Below are 9,421 nucleotides of genomic sequence, written 5' to 3'. Positions count from 1 at the left end.
CCTCAGCTCTGCGCTTCCCTCAGCAGGAAGGAGGAAATTCAAGAGTTGGTGTTTTCTTCATGGCTAACAAACCACTGCTCTGCTTACTGCAGGGACCACGGGATCCCTTTGTCCTGCACAAATCCTGGGTTCAGCTTGCATATGTTTATTGAGTGGGGAAAGTCTGGAAATGTCACCAGTTGCTGCCTGTTCCCTGTGGCCTGGGGGACCTGAAGGTGGTGCCTTTTCAAATCCACTTTGTCTATCTTGTATTCATTTGCACTTTGCTCTTGGAAGGTGTCAAGGTCTTCCTCTGCTGTCTGTGCGTCCCATGACCGAGGACTCCCAAGGGACGATCCCAGTGCCCCAGTGTTATTGTATTCATTTCCTCCTCCTTCCGGCTCAGCCCCAGTGCAGGTTTGAGGAAGGGAAATGGCTGCTGACAGCTCACAGGTGTGACTTACATCTCAGATGATGGGAGGACCAGCCTGGGGCCGGAGGAGGTGGGAGCCTGTGTGTAGGGGGTGGACTTGTTTCCTCCAGTGGGCAGAGTCAGAGCAATTGTGGTGAATACAATAAGGTGTCAAGAGAAAGCCACAGCCTGGGTGCAGAAAGCTCTGCCTCTGGTCCTGGAACCTGAGCTGCGCCCGGTGCCCTGAGAGGCTTAGCAATTGCAGCCAGGAAGGCGAAGCCCTGCTCCCTGACACCCTGGCCCTGGAAAGGGGCAGCAGACGACAGGCTTTCCCCCAGCACCTGGTGGCAGGAAATGAGCTTCACTTTCCTTCCTAAATCATAAGAAATCATCTCTGGTGCTCATACGCTCAGTGAATCTTGAAACCAGGGAGGGACTCCTGGTGGCTTTCCTTCCTGCAAGACCTTCCCACGTTCCTGCTCTCCTTGTTGCTTTTCCTGTCCTTCTTTCCCAGCAAGGTGGGGTCCAGGCTGTTCTGCATCTTCCCTACCTGCTTCCCAACCTGTCTCTGTTCTTCCCCTCCCTCAGGTCTCTTTGGACTCTTTCTTCCCTCAGGGACTTGATCCTGCCTAGGGACGGGAACCAGGGGCATTCTGGAGTCCATGTGGGCAAAATGAAATGATGGAGCCCTGTTATTTTTCTGACTTTTCCAACATTTTTTTTTTCTACATAAAGGGAGGCCAGATCTAGCAAATAAAAATAACAAGGTGCCAAGTATGTCTGCATTTTAAATAGATAGCCAATAAAATTTCTAGTAAAGTACGTCCAGGCAATTTTGGGGGACAAACTTGGACTGAAAAAGGATTTCTTGTGTCCCTGAAATTCAAAGGTCCCTGGTGTCTTGCCCCATGTCTGATAATCCCCTCCAGGGCCTAGGCCTGTGGCTGAAGAGTGGTGGGCTTCCCTTGTCTTCCTCCTTTTCTCCTGTACAATCAGGTCTTCTCCATTGGGAATGATGGCTTTCTTTCCTGAGGACAGTTAATTTTCTTCTCGTTCTTAGTTTCAGTACCGCCAACATGGCCAACAGCTGCTTCCTCCTGTTGACCCCAGATGGTCATGTGACTGGGCTCAGGGTGATTAAGTCTGGGTTTGAAACACAGGAGGGGCCCCCTTCACAGAGCACCGAGAGAGTGGTGGCCTGTGCCAGGCACTTTGTATAAATCATGGCAGGTCATATCCAGAGCAAGTCACCCCCATGAACATCCCTACCCTCCAACAGGTAAGAGTCGGAGCTTCAGTCGCTTCTCACAGACTGTTTGAAGCCCAGTTTCCGCTGGGCTCTGAATCCCCACTTTTCCCACGCTGGGTGTACATCTTCACGTCTCCTAAAGAAAACTCAGCGCAGAAAACTTAGAGCCAACTCATTTCTCCCTCAGCATAGAGCCATTCCCTCATGGTCCTAAGGTCGACTAATTCCCAGGCCCCTGGAGGGAAGGTTGATTCTATCAGGAGATCGTGGGCCTGGGAGGAAACTGAATCTCCTGCGACTGTACTAGGGGCACCAGCTCTGATGGAAAAAACTGAGATGCAATAGGGAGGAAGCACTCCAGGTTTTAGAAGCTAGCTCAGTGGATTCCTGGTCCTGTACCTTCTAGAAGTATGCTGACTTGGGTGGGAATGCCAGGAAGGAAATGTCCCCCACCGGCAGATTCTTTCTAGATGGTTCCTCCAGAGCTTGGTCACTGGGCTTGATTCTCTTTCCTTTGGATTCTTCACACCCATTTTGTTTCCCAGCACCTCCTAGATCCCTCAACAAGGTTCTGTTCCTGGTTGTGTCAGGAAAGTGTTCACAGAGACACCAGCGTCTCTTATGTGTCATCTGTGCCGGTTCTGCAGAGACAAGAACTTCATACTGTCCCAAATTGCCTGTCTCCAGCCAGGCCAGGTCCATGTTGCTCTGCATCTTAAAATCGTGTGAGCATTTTGCCCCGAAGTGGGGGTCCTCTCTTCCTGTAAGGCGTAAATAGAGACCAGGAGATTTCAAGGGGTAGGGAACTACTTAAAGGGGGAAAAAAAAAAGAAAAGAAAAAGCCAAAAAGGAAGTGCCTGTCTTTGTCATCGCCATGGTGCAAGTCTGTTTTCTGAATGGGGGGCTTTCCAAGGGCTCTCGGGGCTGTGACTTTATGGAATCAATGTGGTGGAAAGAGGCACACTTCCCATGCAAAATGTCCTTTCTCCTCTCTTCTGCTCCTCTGAGCTTTGCCTCTGAATACACAAAACCGGTATTTGTGACTGCCAAGAGCCTTCGACTGTGAGGGAGAAAGCCCCGTAAATCACTCTTTCACAGCCAGTTAACAGGGAGTGTCTTTCTCACCCGTAATTATGGTTTTGCTTTGAGTTGAGAAGGTTGTTTTGGGGGCAATAAATTGTGATGTCAGTTACCCTTCAGTCTCTTTGCGTGTGATTCCTCGGTCGGAAATTGGTGCTCTTAACAGTTGGACCTCTGGGGTCTCTGGGGCTTTGCAGCTGAAAATCTGGGAGTCCTTTCCTTTGGAAGGAGGAGAGAGAGAGAGGAGAGAGAGAGAAGAAAGAGAGAGAGGAGAAAGAGAGAGAGAGAGAGAGAGAGAGAGAGGCCTTTTGTTTCAACTTTGCTGATAAGCACTTTACAAAATGGGAAAAGGAACCATGGCTTTTATTAAAAATATATTATATTAGAGAATTTTAATGAGATTTTACCCTAATAAAATATTTTTAGAAAGTTTTAAAACTGAATGCATAAGGGTGGTGGCCATGTGCTGCCTGAGTGCTGGCCGTGGCCTTGGGGCCCCTGTGCCTGCCCTCCTGTCTGACCAAGCACCCTCAGGACAGCCCTTGCCTTGTCACAACATCATGCTGTGAAAGCTCCCAGCCAGATTCGTGGGGACGAAGAGAATGAAAGCTCTTGGACCCACGGCACCTGCCTCCCAGCATCGAACTTAACATTACTGGGTGTCGGGTAATGATAAAATCATTTTAACCCTTAGAAACACGCTATTTCCGGAGCGTTCTCCTTGATGTTTTTTTGACGTTGTCATTCTGTCCTCTTCAGGTGATCGGTTATGAGGAATTATTTGGCAACTCCTGCAGAAGAGAAAAGTCACTGGCTCTGATTTTAGGGACTCCCTGGTAGTTGCTGCAGCCTGCGGGGTGAAGCTACTGTGGTTAGGACCAAGTGTCCCCCTGTCCAAGCCCCTGGCTTTGGTCCGGTGCTTCTCAAGAGGGGAAGGATTCTCAGAGTGGCGAGGGCATTGTGCTACTTCAGGGACCTGCCCTGCTGGCACAGGGGTGAGTGGGATGGGGACAGCCTGGCCCGTCCAATTTCCAACCGGTAGCTTGGGGGTCTGAAACGCTAGGCGGGAGGGCGGGATGGGGAAGAGGTGCTCTGGAAACCAACAGACCCAGCTCAGCTGCAACTCTGCATGTTCCTGCTGTATCATCTCCAGCAAGTGACTCTACATGTCAGTTCGTCATTTGTAAAACGGGCAGGAGGATGCTAACCATCACAGCGCTCTCCCTCCCAGCAGATTAGGGCAGCTCTGCCTTCCCAAGGTGTCCTGAAGCCTCACAGCTTCCCCACCTCGCCCACCTTGGCTTGAACAGCCATCAGGATCTTTGTCGTCAGTGTCTGGGTCCCTGTACCTGGATGGTGCCTGGTTGATTAATGTTTGAGAAATAAATGAATCTGCTTCATGGAGTTGTTCAAACAATTAAATGCTATATGGTTGGCACTGAGCCCTGCACATGGTACGAATGTAATAAATGTTAGCCATTATTATTTTTACTACAGAGTTTAATAATAAGAACTCCACTTAGGAGTGGAAAATAGGAATTTAACTGTTGCCAATTGGCAGAGCCCAGCCATGGGAGAAAATCGCCCAGACCCCTCTGCTGGGATCTGGGTTGTCTTCACGCTTCTTCCTGGTGGTTATTTCGTCCTTGCCATTTTAACGGTAATACAGAAGAATAATAAAAGTGAGCTCAAAGGACACACTAGAACTGTTACCTATGCAGGGGTAGAAGAATCTGTAAGCTGAAGAAGCCGACATCATAGGTAGACTGAGTTTGCCGCAGGGCTGGGAATTGACCGGAGGGAGGCACTGAGACGTGATCATGTGTCTTGCTTCTGAGAACACGGGGACCTCTTTTGAATCAGCTGCTCACCACTGTGTAACAAACCACCCCCAAACTCAGCGACTTGAAGCAGCCATATTATATTCTTTCTCACAGTCCTGCGAGACGTTCTGTTGTCCTTGAGGTCAGCCAAGGCCACTGTGGTCCATTCATATGGGGATTGGTTGGGGTTGGGACAGCCAGGAGGGTCATTGTCTGGGGTCTTAGTGCTTTGACTAGTGGCCTTGACTCTCCTGCATGTGACTTCTCCCCAGGGTTCTCTTGTCACTCAGTAGTCTGACTTCAGCTGGTTTCCCTGGTGGTTGACCTTAGCAAGGCCCCTTATCTAGACCTGGAAATCCTCCAGTTAGTCAAAGCAAATCACAGTGGACGGGAAGGAGCCCACCTGTGGCTGTGGGGAAGGAATATGCACTGTTGGTGCCCATCTTTGCAGATACTACCATGCCCTTTAACTTGCACTCCTGGGAATCTCTTCTCCTATGGGGGAGCTGAACTTCTCAGCCCTGAATTTGCAAGACCAAGAGCCTCAGTATCCAGTATGAAAGTCCCCACCACCTGTTAGGAAGAGCACAGCTTTTTCTCTCTGCTTAAAAAAGGACCTTGTTAATTGTTTGATTAGGAGTCAGTTACTTGGGACCTGTATATTCTGTGGTTTGAGATTTTTTTCTTTTAGGTTTCATAAGCTTTTATTGAAACCACTCTCCAGACTCCGGCTTTTTAATTCATCCTCACAACAACCTCAATAAGGCTTTGATGATTAAAATGGAAATTATTCACAGCATCTTTTGGATATAGAATGTCATTGATGGAGGGTCACATCACTAACAGAGCTCGGAGACGAGGGTTAAAGTCTGCTTCCCTGGCTTCACTCTGCACACGTGTTCCAGGACACCACCCAGCCTCTCTCATCTCAGGAAAGAAAATCCCAACAGAAGAACAGAGGTGGGGAACAGACGCCAGGACTAATTTTAGTCTGTTTTGTTGAAAATAGTCGTGGATCCATGTGATGTTGAAAGACAGGAGTTCACCTCCACACAGACCTTTGAAGCAAAGCTGTATACACTGGAAGTTTCTGATGCTGTGAATCGAATTGTAAGTTTTGACTCTCAGGCAGGTCTATTAGGTAAGATGAGGTTTGCTGTGTAGGACAAGAGACTCCGTTTCTGTTGTATTAAATGAACTCTGGAGGCCCGTGTGCCAGGGCCAGCGCGGCTGCTCTGTAGACAGAAGGCCCAGGCTCCTCCGGTTTGTTATCCTACCCTCTTCTACGCCTCCACTCATGACCCAGGCCCTGCAGGGACTGAGCCCCTCTGCGGTTTTCAACCCTTAGGAGAAGGCGGGTGGAGGGAGCTCTGCTTCCTTCTAGACACTTCCCGAAGTTGTGCATGACAGATCTGCTTACATCCTCTGGGCCAGTGACAGCATAAAGGCGGCTGGACCCTGGACCCCTGAAAATAGAGAGCTCTGTCCTGAAGAGGCGGTCGGAGGAACGGCAGCAGATGTGAGTGATATTTCCATCAGAGTGTCAAGTGAGAATAAAAGTTTGGATAAGTTCTTAATACAAAATGAGCAAGAAAGATACTAGCTTTCTGTTCCAGGCACTTGTATTTTTTTGAAACCAATAATAAACTACGACGGCGTTGTCTTTTAGACCTGGGATGTGGCGTAATGTTACTGAATGTTTAAATTTAGATATTTTCACAAAGTGGTTTTTTTTTTTTTTTTTTTTTTTTTTAAGGAAAATCCTGTCCAGTGTCATCTCAAGATAAACCACAACACAAGCGTAAGCTGTCCCCTCTTGTTCAGGACAGCCCAAAGTGACACACTGCCACTAGCTAATGACCGTTTAACCTCAACCCCCATCAGCAAGGAGGAGGAAACAAGTAGATCTATTTTTAATGAATTTGTCCACATAAACCTGTGGAGTAAAAGTGATATAACTATAGACAGATTTTCACAATGTTTTCAAAGCAAGCGATACTTGAACAAAAGTGTGTGTCACATTTTGCTTGTGGCTGTGACCATCAAGACTAAAGAATGTGGAGGTCATGCATGCATTTAAGAAATGTGTTGGCATAACCCCTCCATACGTTCAGCTCTGCTCGGTTTCCATATGTGAAGCGTATGCTTTGCAGGGATACCCAAGAGGAAAGATACCGTCTCTGTTTTCCTTGCATTAATAACACAAGTGGGGACAGAAGAGAGTTTGGCTAGACTTTGAATGAGGAGTAGGATTTGGATAGAGAAGGGGAAGTAGAAAGGATGTGGTGTAGGCAGAGCCTTGGAGGTGATGGAAACATCCCCACCTGTGGTCCAATGAGGAGGTGAGAAGTGGTCAGAGTAGAAGGGAGGAGTAGGAGGCCATCTCGGCTGGTAGATTGGGAGAGAACAATGCTGGGATAATGAACTGGCGCTTTGCTGGATCAGCAACGAGGAACAAGGGATATTTCAGAGCGTGTGCAAGAGTGAGGAGCAATAGGAGCCCTGGGGAGGGACCACCTTCCTGCTCTGACCTTTGGGAGAGAACTGGTAAAGGAGACAGAGGGAAGTGTCCTGTTGGGAGTACGCCCAGGAGGGCAGAGTACCATGGAAATCAGAATGGGGGAACATCAGGAGGATGGGGGTGGGTGTTACCAGGCTGTGAAAGGTCTCAGATTTGAAGGGGCATAAGAAATGAGAAAAGATGACAATTGGACATGGTCAGGCCGGTGTGCCTGAGCATCAGGAAGGTGCTGGGAAGCCCAATGGCAGGTGGCGGTGACTGAGCCGCAGACAACCCAGGAAGGAGGGAAAGTTCAGAGGGAAGCCCTGACTCCATCCAGCGCCCACGCCCTGAGATGGGAGAACTGTATGTGTTCAGGCAGAGAGGCGGCAGCTGGAGACAGGGCTGGAGCAAAGACGCAGAAAAGAAACAGTCACGGAGTGAGGTAGCTTGGGTGTCAGGGACCCGAAGCCTAAGAGGATAGCCATCCTTTGGACTGAGAAAACCTTCTGAACTTCTGGGGCATGGTGGAAACATGACCGATGGGATGGTCAGCAGTGGGGGAAGCTCCGGCCGCGGCTGGAGACAGGGGCTAGGAGGTGGGCAGAGAGCTTTGGAACTTCTGGGGCAACTGCAGGACTGGAAGGGCCTGAGTCCAGGGACCAAGGCAGGGCAGGTTTCTGCTGAAGGTGCAGCTTGCACTGGGAAGAGCTGTTGCTCCATCAGCTCTCCACCTCCTGGAGCAGCGAGATAAACAGGGGCGCCTACCCCCATTTGTGACTGGCAGGTTGGGCTTGACCAGGGTCTTGAGGAGGCAAGGAAGCCGATTGGCAACATGCCCCAGGGAGGACAAAGACAGGATGGGAGTTTCCTGCCCCACTTCTTTTTTGGAAAAGATCCCATAATGCATGTGTAGTAATCATTTTGCAAGTGTCTCCAGGCAAGGATTTTATTACACAAGAGCAGATGTTGAAACAGGGTTGGTTCCCTTGGGCCACTGAACTTCTCTATTCTGTGGCCCAGGTGAAGTGCTGGTGGGGTACCTAAGTGACATGTGGGGGTGGGTCAAGACCCTGCTGCCACCTGGACCTGCACTTGGGCAGTACCTAGCATCTCTTTTTGTTCTTGTCTTTTCGTTTGACTTGAGGCCCTGACCCACAGAACCTCATGGGCATTTTTATATAGACCAGGTGACCTTGGCTTTATGCAAGAGCAAAGCCCATAGATACAGAAAGTGAATTTAAGAAGCTTCCACATCTGCAGCAGATGTGAGGGATCTGCAGGCAGCCCAGGCCACAGGAGAGAAATCCTCTGGCCCTGGCTTCTGGTTAACCTTCAGAGAAAATGAACAGCAGGCCCAGAGGGGAGAGAATGACAGAATGTGGGACCCTCCCCCCAGTGAATAAAGACACCCGCTAAACCTGTCCTCACCTCCTGCTCCTTTCCTCCCATGCCCAGCTGTGCTCTGGCTCAAATGGAGCCTTGTTTCTCAGACCTTCCCTCAAGAGTTACCCTGCCATGCAGAGTTGATCTGGTGCAAGCTGGTGAGTCAGAGTTCAAGGCAAGGGACAGGATCCCTATGCAGATACAAAACATCTGTGCCGGGCCTGAGCCAAGTCCTCCTGAAATCCACTTCTTGGAGCAGTCTGGTCCCATCTTCCCTTCCCTGAGCTGGGCTTATAAGAACAGGAGCTGGTCTTGTTTGTATTTCTGCAGGACACACTGATTGCTAAATGGAGCAGAGAGTGCAGAGCAGGGAGGCCATTAATCCCCAAGGCGACTGACTGGGAACCACAGGTAGAGTCCAAGGAGCAGAGTACACCTGTGTTTTGCTGGAGACGTGGTCCTTGAAATCTGGAGTCACCTACAAGGTGAGAGCTGATGGAATCTCATATTCCTTAGGAGCAGTAGCTCTCTGGCTTACACATCGTGTTCAGTCTTTGTAGCCTCTGGGAATTCAGAGCTGGTTTATTTTATGCAGCTAGAGAATGGGGCATTAGAAACCTGAGATGTTAGGTTTGGAAACTGATTTTTTCCCCCCCTTGATTCTTCTGTTAGATCTTCTGAGAATTTCAGATGGTTCCACCAGGGGCAAACTTGGTTACTCTTGGAAGGAAGCTGGTTTTATGCAACTTCCCTGGAACCCGCAGGTTGAGATAATGGGTGCCATGAACGACGACAAGGTGGGGCTCTCTTCTGGAAAGGGCTTTGAACTCCTTCCATAGAAAGGCAAAGCAAAGCGAGGCAAGATAGACAATGTTCAGCGATCAACTTTCAATCCTGTTGTAATTGTTCCTTAGGCTCCACCAGGGCCCAAAGACCCCCTGTGAGCTCCTGGCTCAGAGTATAAAGCATTGCCTGAGAAATCCAGCTTCCTC

At 49.4% G+C, this 9,421-nt stretch overlaps 1 long non-coding RNA gene across 1 annotated transcript; it reads left to right on the top strand.

The window, feature by feature from the left end:
• Positions 1-1,567: 1,567 nt before the first annotated feature.
• On the top strand, positions 1,568-9,217 carry LOC124988022 (uncharacterized). The gene is made up of 3 exons (XR_007109334.1): positions 1,568-1,670; positions 8,760-8,914; positions 9,102-9,217. It is a non-coding gene; the product is annotated as an uncharacterized LOC124988022 (long non-coding RNA).
• The last annotated feature ends 204 nt before the right edge of the window (positions 9,218-9,421 follow it).

Source organism: Sciurus carolinensis, chromosome 7 (genome assembly GCF_902686445.1).
Source record: "Sciurus carolinensis chromosome 7, mSciCar1.2, whole genome shotgun sequence".
NCBI classification, from domain to species: Eukaryota; Metazoa; Chordata; class Mammalia; order Rodentia; family Sciuridae; genus Sciurus; species Sciurus carolinensis.
This window is presented reverse-complemented; position numbering and strand designations above follow the sequence as displayed.